At 46.1% G+C, this 15,332-nt stretch overlaps 1 pseudogene; it reads left to right on the top strand.

Moving 5' to 3' along the window:
• The window catches only part of LOC120388902, a 194,104-nt pseudogene that overhangs the window by 34,821 nt on the left and 143,951 nt on the right, over window positions 1-15,332 (top strand).

The raw sequence follows: 15,332 nt of genomic DNA, 5'->3' as shown, positions 1-15,332 counted from the left end.
TTAGACCCCATCATTTTGTATGTATAGTTGGGATTATGTTTTCCAGTGGACTGCACTATGTGTTATCCTGTCATCTAGTATTGCTGAAATCCTGCATTCAGTAATGTTCCTGCCCTTCCTGTTCCCTTTCTCCACCAAATCCCACCCTCCCATGCTTCCTGTTCTCAGCTTCACCGGGACACTCTCTTTGTCTCTGGACCTGTCCGTCAGCAAGAAGCAGTGCCAGGGAGACTTGCCCTCTCTCTGGAGACTTCGATTTCTGGGACATGGATTTAGTTTCTCAGTGTTTTAGGAACTGCTTTGAAACTGAGTGTCTGTGACATTAACCACAGTGCAATCTGGACTGTTGAACAGCTGTTTCCCCTCAGTTCCCCAAGCTGGGTGCCTTTTACACTGCTTTACTGTGAGAAAAGCCACTGTGGGGCAGTTAACACACAGTCTCCAGCATGTAACTCACTCCCAGCCACACAGTATTGAGTGCTGCTAATCAGTGACTCACGAATTGCAGTACACCACCGGAGAACCCTGGAAAATTCTCTGTTCCCAGATTTCCCCCAGAAATGTGCATCTTGCCCTGTCCAGTACACTACTGAACAACGCAAGCTCATATGAAATCTGTCATTTCATCAGTGGAAAATGACATGCACCAGCCTTGTTATCCCAAAAGGAGTTTCCAACACACTTTTATAGTTCTATCTAACCAGTGTGTTTGGATTAAGCAAGATTGTTAAAAAATATATTTATTTTTATTTTTTATTTTTTTTGGTAGTTAACTGCCTTAAAGGCATTAAAGTCAGAATTGTTTACAAAAGAAATGCAAGATAAAACAAACTAATGTCTAACGGGAGAAGCTAAAACGGATTAAAAGCAAATGTTTCTCTCACCATATGCTGAGAGAGGCTGGCTGTCCTTTCAGCCAAGACTCCCCCTAACCCGCCCCTGCCACCCAAACTCAGTTCATGAGTTTTCATGAGCAGAGGGAGAGGTGGGAGAGAGAGAGCGTGTCAAGCATTTTCCTCACCTCTTTTTATAACTCAGTCCTTTGTACTAGAAACAACTTCGGTTCTCAGCTGAGTCATGGTGACAGGCTGTCTGTTATAGATATGAGCTTCCAGTGAAGGAATGTAAATGTCTTCTTCACACCTTCCCCCTCTAGAGAATGGCTATTTGACCAGCTGTTTGCCTTGCTGTCTCTGAGGAACTGGTGGTCTGTGGGTGTTCTCCAGAATTGTAATTTTTTCAGTAATATAATACAGTAAAATCTCATAACTGTACATAGTGTTGCTACACATATTTTAACAGGAGGATAATATTCAGTAGATTATGTGTTTTCAAATGATACCTCACAAGCTGTACTATGTACAAAATTGGTCATAATTTTCTTGAAGAGTCAACATAGGGGTACAGACTGGCGCACTGTCTGTGTGTGTTCCCAGCAGATATGTGGGTATTTCAATACGTCATAAGCAGAGTATTCAGCATCTTGAAGGACCTGGGGAGCTGGTCCTGGGAATTTACTGGTTTACAAAGTGTGACACTGTATGGAATTGAGGCACTTTATATTATTATTTTATTATTAATACCAATGTGATAAAATTGCAATGAATCGTTCTAGATATGCCATGTAAAATGTTATGATTTTCCAAGTATGATGATTTTGTTTCTGTTTGTATCACCTTTGTATTGTGAGTTTTAGATATTTAGAGTATATCTGTATTTCCAGACTTGTGCAGTGTTTCTGAGTGACACCCCCAGACATATAGGCATCAGCGCTGCTTAGGCTGTTTGATGGCCCATTCAGGGTCCTCAGCTGTACAATGAGCCCATGGAAAGGATCAAGGGCAGGGGTTGGCAAACCTTTGGCCCAAGGGCCACATCAGGGTTGCAAAACTGTATGGAGGGCCAGGTAGGGAAGGCTCTCCAAACAGCTTGGCCCTGCCCCCTCTGAATTCCTGTCCCTGACTGCCCCCCTCAGAATCTCTGACCCATCCAACCCCCCCTGCTCCTTATCCTCTGACCTCCGACCTCCCCCTCCTGAGACCACCCCCCCTAACTGCTCTCCCAGGACCCCACCGCCTACCCAACCCCTATGCTCCCTGTCCCTGAATGCCCTGACCCTATCCACCCACCCAGCCCCTGACAGACCCCCAGGACTCCCGAGCCTATCCAACCCCCACGTACTATGTCCCCTGAACTCCAACCCCCCCGAACATCATCCCCATCCAACCGCCCCTGACTGCACCCGGGACTCCTGCCCTTTATCCAAACCCCTGGCCTCTTACGATGCTGCTCAGAGCAGCATGTCCGGCAGCCATGTGGCCCGGATGGAGCTAGACACGCTGCCCCTCAGGAGAATGCAGCGTTCCTCAGAGCACTACCTGCACAGTGGCATGGCTGCAGGAAATGGGGAACAGCAAGAGGGGAACTAGCCTCTGGCCAGGAACTCAGGGGCCAGGCAGGACCGTCCTGTGGGTGGATGTGGCCCCCGGGCCATAGTTTGCCCTCTCCGTGATCAAGATACACCTATTGAGTCAGCAAGACATGCAGGGGTATGCCTGTGTACTGAGAATTCCAAGGCCTTTCCATGCCCTGTGCTATGATGCTTGTGTTTGGGACACAGGAAGTACAATCCACATGGCAAAAGGAACATAAAGGGCAGCTGCATCATCTCCATTTTGTCTTCAATCCTCTTCCTACATCTCAAACAACTTCTCTACAAACTGAAGCCTTGAACAAAGGACTGAATGACCCATTCAAACTGTGGATGTGTTCCAGATGGACTTTCACACCAGCAACTCACCAATACTGCTAAGAACGCAATATATAGATTTTGGAATGTATATGATGGCTTTCCCATTTAACAACTCCCTTTTTCTTTCTATCTTTCTTTTATAATAAACCTTTAGTTGTGATGCTAAAGGTGTAACGATGCTGGTTCTGGTGGGACCCAACTGAGAGTGCCAATTCAGGACAAATTGCTTCAAGCGGGGTGGTTACAGCCCAAGGTTGGGGTTTTTCCACCTCTAAGGCAAGGCAAACCCAGCCAGCCAGAGAGGACTTCAATTTTACCACACTGGCTAACCACAAGTCACACAAGCAATTCCCTCAGACGCTCCAGTTTCCCCGTATCACCACCAGTGCCATTTGCTATGGGGACAAATGGTTATGAAAACCAATACCCCAGTAAAAGAAAAGGTTCTCCTGATCCCAAAGGACCCAGCCCCAGACAAAGGTCAATATACAAATCGTATCTTACCCACAAATCGTGCTGTTGCTGATCCTTTAGAATCTGAAACCTAAAGGTTTATTCATAAAAGGAAAAAGAGCTAGAATTGTTTAAATGGAATCAATTCCATACACTACTGGCAAAGTTCTTGGTTCATCAAGCAGGCTAGGCAGAGCTGATGCCAACTTGTGTGAGATGTCACCCAGAAGCATAGCATAAGTTTTAATATAGACAGTATAGAGACAATATTCGTAACTTCAACTACAAAACGATACATATAGACAGACAGCATAATCATAACCAGCAAACCAGAACCTTGTCATAGACACCTCAAATGCCAGCCTTTGTACAATTCTTGATGCAAATATGTAACAGTGGTTGCAACAGTGATTTACACAGTTACAGGTTCTGTCAACAACATCACAAAAGGATTGGCTGGCAGCAAGGTATTTTTGGTAAGGTCCAAACCTAGAGTGACCCAGTAATGTGGCTGACCCTTTGGGGTCAGAAGAACACTTTGTGTGTGAGCAGAGTTTTTAAATAACCTCTCACTGTATTGTACTGAGGTGCTGATTGGAAGTCAGAACTGGGATGCAATAAAGGGGGCTGCGTGATTTCTTTTTTCAGCTTCTCAATTACCCGTGTGGGTGATCAGAAGCACGGTTTGTGACTGGTCTGTGAGTTTAACTTCAGTATTAACCACCAGTTTTGAGAGCATCTGCTCTCCCTTTTTTAGCCTGACCTGCCCTTGGCATTTTCAGTGAGGACTGCCACAGGCACACCAGGTCACACTAAGCACTGAAGTTAAATTAATAGAATTTTTTTGACAAAGTCTTATGAAATCAACTGAACTCCTTTGTTTTCTTTCATCTGAGCAGGGTTTCCAGTTTTAAAACCTGATGTGATCTCCCACCTAGAACAACGGGAAGAGCCATGGGTCCCAGACCTGCAGGGTTATGAGGAAAGAGAGATCCTGAGAGTTCCCTGCACAGGTGAGGAAACATTAAACCAACTCAGAATCTGTAAGTGCCTGAAGGAAACATCTGGGATGCCCTACAAAATCTTGGGAGGTGTCTCAGTTCATTATTGTCCCTTGCAGGGATCGGCTCCTCTGGGTAAATATAGCTCATGGCTTCCTGTAGATCCTAGCAGACACCAGGAAATAGCTTCATCCCTTCCCCCTGTGAATTTGGATGGAATGTTAAGGCTGAATTTATCCCCCTCCTCTCTCCTATTTAGGGGAAGAGTTTGAGGGAGTTCAGTTCCTGATTTTTATTTGACCTGTCTTCAGCACTCTTTTTGGTTTGGTCTTCCCTTTCCATCCCTGTTTGAGGTTTCTGTCTCTGTCACAGCAGGTGATGCAATGGCATGTGAGAAAGAGGAGCAGAATTCCCAGCAGGAAAATGTTGAGCAAGTGGATAAACACAGAGAATTATCGCAAAGACCGAAAAGGAATGTGTCCAGGAGTCATGAGCAGGGAAAATCCTGTGAGATTCAGCACAGACCAGAAAGAGAGCAGGGAAACCAGCCAGGAGACAGTGGGTAAATTTATTTCCTCTCGGGAACTCTGAAAGACCTTAAGGAAACCACAACCCAGCAGGAAATCCTCATGGGAAAGAGAAAAAATACATGCACTGAGTGTGGAAAAACCTTCACTCACAGTTCACGCCTTTCTGTTCATCAGAAAATCCACACAGGGGAGAGGCCCTATGAATGCCATGAGTGTGGGAAAAGCTTCACTCACAGCTGGCACCTTATTAGTCATCAAAGAATCCACACAGGAGAGAGGCCCTATGAATGCAGTGAGTGTGGGAAAAACTTCAGTCGCAACTGGCACCTTATTAGTCATCAAACAATCCACACAGGAGAGAGGCCCTATGAATGCAGCGAGTGTGGGAAAAAATTCATTTACAGATCAGCCCTTTCTCTTCATCAAAGAATCCACACAGGGGAAAGACCCTACGAATGCAGTGAGTGTGGAAAAGCCTTCAATCGCAGCTCGCACCTTATTAGTCATCAAACAATCCACAGAGGAGAGAAGCCCTATGAATGCAGTGAGTGTGGGAAAAACTTCACGGACAGATCAGCCTTTTGTAGACATCAGAGAATCCACACAGGGGAAAGACCCTACCAATGCAGTGAGTGTGGGAAAACCTTCAGTCGTAGCTCAAACCTTATTACCCATCAGAGAATCCACACAGGGGAGAGGCCCTATCAATGCAGTGATTGTGGGAAAAGCTTCACTAGCAGCTCAGACCTTTCTAAACATCAGAGAATCCACACAGGGGAGAGGCCCTATAAATGCAGTGAGTGTGGGAAAACCACCTCTTGGCACTCAAGTCATGTTAGCCATCAGATAATCTGCAAGGGAGATAAACACTATAAAAACCTCTAGGGCTATCAATACTTTTTTTTTTCTTTAATACTTTTCCTGATCCGGGAGGTCCCGGATGACTGGAAAAAGGCTAATGTAGTGCCCATCTTTAGAAAGGGAAGGAGGAGGATCCGGGGAGCTACAGGCCAGTCAGCCTCACCTCAGTCCCTGGAAAAATCATGGAGCAGGTCCTCAAGGTATCAATTCTGAAGCACTTGAAGGAGAGAAAAGTGATCAGGAACAGTCAGCATGGATTTACCAAGGGCAACGCATGCCTGACTAATCTAATTGTCTTCTATGAGGAGATAACTGGGTCTGTGGATGAGGGGAAAGCAGTGGATGTGTTATTCCTTGACTTTAGTAAAGCTTTTGATACAGTCTCCCACAGTATTCTTGCCAGCAAGTTAAAGAAGTATGGGCTAGATGATTGGACTATAAGGTGGATAGAAAGCTAGCTAGATCGTCGGGCTCAACGGGTAGTGATCAATGGCCCTCCAAACTCACCCAGCCTGCTGGAACCTAAGGACCCTCCTCTGAGCTACAGTAGCCATCCTAACCCATGAATTCCTTCAATGTGTCCCCCTCTGGGGTCCAGACCGAATCATCAGATACTCAGTGAAATCCCAGATCCCCTCTTCCTGAGGTATCCCACGTTACTAGTTTTACTGTGGACCATTGCTACTGTATCTCGCACAGCACTTGAGTACAGTTGTCGAACAAGCAAAAATTTATTTAATGACAGAGATTTAAACAAACAAATGTGAGTGTTGGAAACCAACCGTTACCAACTAAACAAAATCAGAAAATGGAACCTGTACTTTTTAATAGTTACTTTCCTTTCCTATCTAAGTAGATTCTCACCTCACACGTCAGTCAATTTCGCTGATTGCTAGTCCCTAGGAGCCAGGGCCCTGCCTTTCATGAACCATCACTGGTCATTAGGAATCTCCTTGGTGAATGGACCCAGAGAGTTTTTCTCCACCCTGTCATAAACTGAATCAGTCTTTTTTCTTTATTGACAGAAAGGACGATCTCCTCATTTTCATATTGTCCTTGTCACTTCCATAGGGTTTCAATGTCTATAGTTTGTCTTTGATGGTTTTCCGTTGGCTTTTCTGGGTTGGTGCAAAGGTTGACAATGGAGCAACAGTTGAGGAACCAGGTGATCAGACAGCTGGCTCAGCCCTCCATATTAGTAACTTTCTCATATATAGGGGGATGGGTCAAATTTGGAACTGATGTCATGACTCGCTTCCCAGAGGGGATCAATCTGTCTAAGGCTGTGTCTACACTTCAAACACTGGAAATATTCTTCTGACAACTTAACACTGTCTATAGTGGGGCTCAGGTCACATTAACTACTTCTCTCAGTGGAGAAGACTTTTCACACCATTGAGAGGTGTGGCTCTGCCAACACAGATTTCAACATAGACCAGCCTTTAGATGGCTTGTTGACCTGAAAAGCAATGGATTTCAACTTTTTGCTTTATATTGATTGTTGATGAGTGCAGCTTTTCTACATGCTGGACACATCCTATGACAGAGGTCATGCCTTTCCTTTGCAAATTAGAGAAGTGGGGAACTCAGTGACCATTACAGTCTAAGTGGGTAAAACTGATTATTCAGAATCAGGACAAGAGATTCTCCCATCACATTCTCCTCTGATCCATTCAAACCTGATTCACTCTGCCCTGTCTCAAGAGTCAGTTATGTTGTTTACAAAATTTTTAGTATCCTAGCATCCCCATAATGAGGGGAAAACGCCCACCTTGCCAAAAGTGGCTTTACAATAGATGGAACTGGGGATTTAAACTCCAAATGATCACACTGTGTTTGGGATCCATTTGAATTCCCCTTTCAGGACTTTGACACTTTCATCTCCGGTCATAGTGACTCTGGTATAGGATTAAAGAAGTCAAAACATCATCTGCAAGCACAGACAAAGGAGAATGCTTCATCACAGAACACATTGAGAAGTGGATGGATAGAATATGATGAAGATAAAAACTGCATGGCTCAGGCAAAAGGTAACAGTTCTGCAGTGATGGGGAAGGAGGGATTCTCTGAGTCACCCCATCTCCTTCCAGTGTCACAGAAGCTGAAATTATACTTTCTTTCCTGCCCCTGCTCCTCTTCATTTACATATAATTTTAAAAATTCCCAATATAACTGCTCTTCAGCACAACCCAAAGCAATGTGAGAACTGGCAATGATGCATTCTTTATCATTGGTGACTCTAACAATAACTTTGCAATAGGAGGAATGGTATAAATGTGATGCTCCCTAGTTCCTGATAGGAAGGGCACATTCAGATTACTTGTGGGACAATAGAAAGGACAAATGGGTCCATCTCAAAAGAGAGCAAACTGCAAAAAGCAAAAATGGGGCACTCATGTGGATAAGCTGAGGGATAATGGTGCTGCAAACAGTTCAAAGAGCTTTAAAAGTTACTATGTGGGAATCGTAGAATATCAAGGTTGGAAGGGACCTCAGGAGGTCATCTAGTCCAACCCCCTGCTCAAAGCAGGACCAATTCCCAACTAAATCATCCCAGCCAGGGCTTTGTCAAGCCTGACCTTAAAAATCTTTAAGGAAGGAGATTCCACCACCTCCCTAGGTAACTCATTCCAGTGCTCACCACCCTCCTAGTGAAAATGTTTTTCCTAATATGCAACCTAAACCTCCCCCACTGCAACTTGAGACCATTACTCCTTTTTCTGTCATGAGGTACCACTGAAAACAGTCTAGATCCATCCTCTTTGGAACCCCCTTTCAGGTAGTTGAAAGCAGCTATCAAATCCCCCCTCATTCTTCTCTTCTGCAGACTAAATAATTCCAGCTTCCTCAGCCTCTCCTCATAAGTCATGTGCTCCAGCCAGCCCCCTAATCATTTTTGTTGCCCTCCACTGCCAAATGCAAAAGTCCCTCTTCCTTGTGGCAGGTGGTAACAAGGAGACTCTCAGCCCTCAGCACCCTGAGAAGGGTCACAATGTGTCTTTGTTGATCCACCTGTCAGATCCACACAGGGAAAGTTCCCTATAGCATAAAACTCTGCCCTATGAAATCATGGAACATATGCTCTTCGCTCTGTGAAAGCATGTAAAGAATCCAAGCGCTGGAGGACAGGGTTTGGGTCCAGAGTGACCTAGAAAAATTGGAGGATTGGGCCAAAAGAAATCTGAGGAGTTTTAACAAGGAGAAATGCAGTCCTGCACTTAGGATGGAAGAATCCCATACACTGCTACACACTGGGGACTGACTGAGTGAGGGGGGATTTGATAGCAGCCTTCACCTACCTGAAAGGGGGTTCCAAAAAGAATGGAGCTAGGCTGTTCTCAGTAGTGGCAGGTGACAAAGCAAGGAGCAGCACATCACATTTGGCAGTTGAGCTATTCCTTAAGATCCAAAGTGATAGTGAGAAGTCTGACGATGATAGTGAGTCACGTCATGTGTATGACATGAAATTGTTTGTGGCATTCATGGACATGCTTAGCACCATGGAACACTGCTTTTGGGCTCGGGAAACAAGCACTGAGTGGTGGGATCACATCATCATGGAAGTCTGGGATGACGAGCAGTTGCTGCAGAACTTTCAGATGAGAAAAGCTACTTTCATGGGACTGTGTGAGGAGCTCGTCCCCACCCTGCGGCACAAGGACACAAGATTGAGAGCTGCCCTGCCAGTGGAGAAGCATGTGGCTATTGCAATCTGGAAGCTGGCAACTCCAGACAGCTACTGATCAGTTGCGAACCAGTTTGGAGTGGGAAAGTCGACCGTTGGAATCGTGTTGATGCAAGTTTTCAGGGCCATTAATCGCGTCCTGCTAAGAAGAACCGTGACTCTAACATAACATAAACATAAGAACGGCTGTACCGGGTCAGACCAAAGGTCCATCTAGCCCAGTATCTGTCTACCGACAGTGGCCAATGCCAGGTGCCCCTGAGGGAGTGAACCTAACAGGCAACGATCAAGTGATCTTCCTCCTGCCATCCATCTCCATCCTCTGACGAACAGAGGTTAGGGACACCATTCTTACCCATCCTGGCTAATAGCCATTTATAGACTTAGCCACCATGAAATTATCCAGTTCCCTTTTAAAAATTGTTATAGTTCTAGCCTTCACAACCTCCTCAGGTAAGGAGTTCCACAAGTTGACTGTGCGCTGCGTGAAGAAGAACTTCCTTTTATTTGTTTTAAACCTGCTGCGTGTTAATTTCATTTGGTGACCCCTAGTTCTTGTATTATGGGAATAAGTAAATAGCTTTTCCTTATCCACTTTCTCCACACCACTCATGAGTTTATATACCTCTATCATATCCCCCCTTAGTCTTCTCTTTTCCAAGCTGAAGAGTCCTAGCCTCTTTAATCTTTCCTCGTATGGGACCCCCTCTAAACCCTTAATCATTTTAGTTGCCCTTTTCTGAACCTTTTCGAGTGCTAGAATATCTTTTTTGAGGTGAGGAGACCACATCTGTACACAGTATTCGAGATGTGGGCGTACCATGGATTTATACAAGGGCAATAATATATTCTCAGTCTTATTTTCTATCCCCTTTTTAATGATTCTTAACATCCTGTTTGCTTTTTTGACCGCCTCTGCACACTGCGTGGACATCTTCAGAGAACTATCCACAATGACTCCAAGATCTTTTTCCTGACTCGTTGTAGCTAAATTAGCCCCCATCATACTGTATGTATAGTTGGGGTTATTTTTTCCAATGTGCATTACTTTACATTTATCCACATTAAATTTCATTTGCCATTGTGTTGCCCAATCACTTAGTTTTGTGAGATCTTTTTGAAGTTCTTCACAATCTGCTTTGGTCTTAACTATCTTGAGCAGTTTAGTATCATCTGACTCTGGGTAATGTGCAGGACATTGTGGATGGCTTTGCACAAATGGGTTTCCCTAACAGTGGAGGGGCGATAGATGGGACGCATAGTCCTATTCTGGCACCACTCCACCTAGCTTCCGAGTACATTAATCGGAAGGGGTATTTCTCTATGGTTCTCCAGGCGCTTGTGGATCACCATGGGCGTTTCACTGACATTAATGCAGGCTGGCCCAGAAAGATGCATGATGCACGCATCTTTCGGAACACTGGCCTGTTCGGGAAACTGCCGGCCGGGACTTTTTTCCCAGACTGGAAGATCACAGTAGGGGACGTCGAAATGCCCATTGTGATCCTTGGGGATCCCGCTTACCCGTTAATACCGTGGCTCATGAAACCGTACACAGGGAGCCTGGACAGCAGCAAGGAATGGTTCAACTACAGGCTGAGCCGGTGCCAAATGACTGTGGAGTGTGCTTTTGGCCGTTTAAAGGGGCACTGGTGATCTCTGTATGGGAAGCTGGACTTGGAGGAAAGCAGGATCCCCGTGGTTATATCCGCGTGCTGTACCCTCCCTTGTGAAGGGAAGGGTGAAAGATTCAGTCAGGTATGGACCTCCGAGATTCAACGCCTGGAGGCTGAATTTGCACAGCCAAAGAGCAGGGCTACTAGAGAGGCCCAGCAAAGGGCTACAAGGATATGCCTTGAGGGAGGAATTTGAGGCTGAAAACCAACAGTAATGTTTGGTGCCTTGCACGGGAGTGAAGTGCAGTGGTTACAATGTTAGTAGGAGTCTGTTTCCTAAGCTGATTTGCAGTGCCTATTTCTTTCCTGGGCTAAGGTATCTAACTTTCTGCAATAATAAATACTGTTTTCAAAGCCAAAAATTCATTTATTGAAGACACACAACTTTTTTGGAATCTGAAAGGGCAAGGGGGTGGGGTGGGGTGGGGTACAATCACAGATTTGCATATGTCCTGTCTGGAGTGCTGTGCAATGACTGCTGCACTTCAGAATGGCTATACTGCATGGTGATGGGGGTTGAGTGCAGAGGGTAAGGGTCGTAGTTCTCAGGGCTGGTTGGTGAACGTACAGGTGTTGGAGGCAGCTGGTAGTGGTAAGAACCCGGATACTGGGGAAGGGGGTTGTCATAGGTCTTACCCCCACTTTGAACTTTAGGGTACAGATGTGGGGACCTGCATGGACACTTCTAAGCTTAATTACCAGCTTAGATCTGGTATCGTTGCCACCATCCAGAATTCTCAGTGTCTGGATCACTCCCTTTCCCCTCAAAACCTTCCCCTCCCTGGGTAGCCTTGAGAGACTCCTTCACCAATTCCCCGATGAGTCCAGATCCAATTCCTTGGATCTTAACACAAGGAGAATTTAACCATCCCCGCTTCTTTCCCCCACCAATTCCTGGTGAGTCCAGATCCAATCCCCTTGGATCTTAAAACAAGGAAAAATCAATCAGGTTCTTAAAAAGGCCTTTAATTAAAGAAAAGAAAGGTAAAAAGAAAAAAAAACCTCAGAGACAGCATATCAGCTAATCTCACAGACAACTTGAAAACACAGGATGTTCCCCTGGGCAAAAATCTTAATACACACAAGAATACCCAAATTTGATAATTCCCTTAATTTGCACCAAGACAAGTACAAAAGAAAATAAACATAAACCTATTGTTTTCTAAAACTGACTACTCTGATAAGAGGCTGGTTCCTTGATCTTTTTCACTCCGGCTGAAACTGAAAACTTGACTAAACAAAGAAAACTTCCCTCCTTCCTTTTGAAACATCTTGTTCCCCTATTGGTTCCTCTGGTCGGGTGTCAGCTAGGCTAGGTGAACTTCTTAGAATCATAGAATCTCAGGGTTGGGAGGGACCTCAGGAGATCATCTGGTCCAACCCCCTGCTCAAAGCAGGACTAAACCCAACTAAATCATCCCAGCCAGGGCTTTGTCAAGACTGACCTTAAAAACCTCCAAGGAAGGAGATTCCACCACCTCCCTAGGTAACCCATTCCAGTTCTTCACCACCCTACTAGTGAAAAAGTTTTTCCTAATGTCCAACCTAAACCTCCCCCTCTGCAACTTGAGACCATTACTCCTTGTTCTGTCATCTTCTACCACTGAGAACAGTCTAGATCCATCCTCTTTGGAACCCCCTTTCAGGTAGTTGAAAGCAGCTATCAAATCCCCCCTCATTCTTTTCTTCTGCAGACAACAATCCCAGTTCCCTCAGCCTCTCCTCATAAGTCATGTGCTCCAGTCCCCCGCTGGACTCTCTCCAATTTATCCACATCCTTCTTGTAGTGTGGGGCCCAAAACTGGACACAGTACTCCAAATGAGGCCTCAACAGTGCTGAATAGAGGGGAATGATCACATGGGTGTGGAGCTAACATGGGGGCACAAGGGAAAGAGCTTTGGGACAAGGGCGGCGGCGGGGGGTGGCAGTGGTGGTAGTGCTCCGCCTGCATGGCTACGAGCACCTGGAAAGAGTCTGCTTGGCGCTCCAGGATGCTTATCAGCCGCTCCATGCATTGCTTCCTTTGCACTGCGTTTTCCTTGCAGATCCTGCTTTCCCTCTCCCTCCACTCCTGTGCTTTTTGATTCTCTGTGAGAGATTGGTGCATCACTTCTTGCAGCATGTTTTTGCTTTTTTTTGCAGCGTTGTAAAACAGAAGGTTTATTAGTGGTCTGGAATACAGTCTGGGAAAGTTCTGTGTTAGCACAGGAAGCAGGAAGATTCAGCAAAGTCCATCTTGGGGAGACCCAGAACTCAGGGCCCGGGCTCTTCCCTCGAGTCCCAAAACCCAGAGCCCGGGCTCTTCCCTCGAGTCCCAAAACCAGCAGACTCCTTGCTTCCAATAGCCCAACTCCGCCAGGCCCTTTGCCCCTCTTCTGTCCTTTGTTCTGTTTCCCTGGCAACCTGGTAACCTGGCTTCCAGCTCTTTCTTTGTTCTCTGAAGGACATAAATCCACACCGTGTAGAGGTCAAGCATAGGAGTTTATTACACACAGTGCTGGCGGAGTGTCACCTGTGTATTAGGCTCAGAGACACTGTCAATCAGTCGATTACAATAGAATATATAGTTTTTCCATGGGTGGGGGAAAGTGACGGGGTAGGTAGTTCCACACCCCAGGATAGGTTTTGCAGCAAGACAAGATAAGCACATTAGCCGATGGTTAACAGGTTACATAATGTCTCCACCCATAGTCTCAAGTTAGCAAGTTAACATTTAATTAACACTTTGATAAAATGTTATTATTATAAAATATATATGTTGAATTCTGCTTTGGGGTCCATAGGAATGGAGTAACTCCTTTGATTGTCCAACAGGTAAATGCCTAGAGATTAAAGTAAAGAAACAGAAAGTATATGGCAATAAAGATTGTTTTCTGTGTGTCTTAAGACAGGCATTGGTCCCTGGGAAGGGAGGTGGAAGGATGCCATGTCTTAGACTGACATGTGCCAACTTCTCATAAATTCAAGGTTGGATCTGTGGGAAGAACGTCTCCCTACAGAAGAAGCAAACATAATATGAACAGGGATTCTTTGTTCAATCTGCAACTCTGACTAAGACACAATTATTTAGTTCTTAGCTCCAATGCCTGGCAATTTGCTGACCAGGCCTATCTTAGCAAGATTGACTTTCTGTTTACCCAGCTTTCACTTAGCTCATCACTATTTGCTAGGCCTCTGGTCCCTTGACCATACTCTGGACTTTGGGTCTGGAAAAGAGCTGGCACAATCCATAGACCAGGTTGTTATATAAAATGCACATGGATTTGAACCCTTCACATACAGTAATGGCAAAGTTCTTGGTTCAGGGTTGTAGCAGTGATGGAATAAACTACAGGTTCAAATCACATCTCTGGAGTCCAGCCACAGCTGGGATGGGCCATTGAGTCCTTTGTATAGAGCTTCAGTTTGTAACAAAGTCCCTCCAGAGGTATGAAGCAGGCCCTTTAAATTGCCCCCTGGGGAAGCCGGGCCACCCCAGTGTGGCACACTGGCTCTTTCTGGTAGGCCATATGGGGGCTTGGGCGCGGGGCCTGATTCAGGGGAATCAGGCGAATTGGCCTAAATCTGGCCATGGTGTGGGGCAGGGCAGGACTTGGTCCCATTCTGGGCTCCACCAAAAATTATACAAACCTCCTGCCCCTGTCCAGCCCAACCTTCTGCTGATGCACCTTAGCCCACACCCTTGCAGGGTTTGAAGCTTCCATTGCTTAAATTCCAGGACACTGGGATTTTGGCTCCCGTTTGCCCAGAGGGAACCTTCACCCCACTCCCAACCAGGTTCTCGTCCATGGGATCACTGTAGGGGGACTGGGTCCCGCTATGTCTTTTCTCTCTCTACGATAGGCCAGGGTGCAATAACTGGGGCATCTGAGCACCCAGGACCTTCTGTGGGGCTGCCATTCCCCTCTCCCTTCTATGGTCTCATCTGTCATTGACTCCAGCCTTTTTTCTATCCATTCTCAGCACCATCCCAAGCAAGCTGCACTCACCTCAAAAAGTCAGTGTCCCCTGGAGGGTGTAAATCACTGACCTCTCTGAGCACTAACTGCCCCTCTGTTTCCTTGCCTCTCAGTCTGTGCAGATGGGACCTTTCCCTCCAGTGCTGGAGGATTCACCCTTCTCACCTACCGTTGTCCCAAGCAGCACAGTGGGTGGGAATCTTAAATGTACCAAGGTGACTTAGGAGCAGAACCCAGGGCTGCCCAGAGGGGGGGGCAAGTGGGGCAATTTGCCCTGGGCCCCGGGCTCCACAGGGGCCCGCAAGAGAACAGCTGAGGCTCCCGCCTCTGCCCCTCTTCTGGAGTCTTAGCGCATCAAGCAGCGTCCTCAGACAGTGCGGCAGCATGGCTCTGCCAGGGCCCCTGAGCTCCGCC

This window comes from Mauremys reevesii, linkage group 22, assembly GCF_016161935.1.
Source record: "Mauremys reevesii isolate NIE-2019 linkage group 22, ASM1616193v1, whole genome shotgun sequence".
In the NCBI taxonomy this organism is placed as follows: Eukaryota; Metazoa; Chordata; order Testudines; family Geoemydidae; genus Mauremys; species Mauremys reevesii.
The sequence above is the reverse complement of the archived record's forward strand: the minus strand, read 5'-3'. Positions and strand labels throughout refer to the sequence as shown.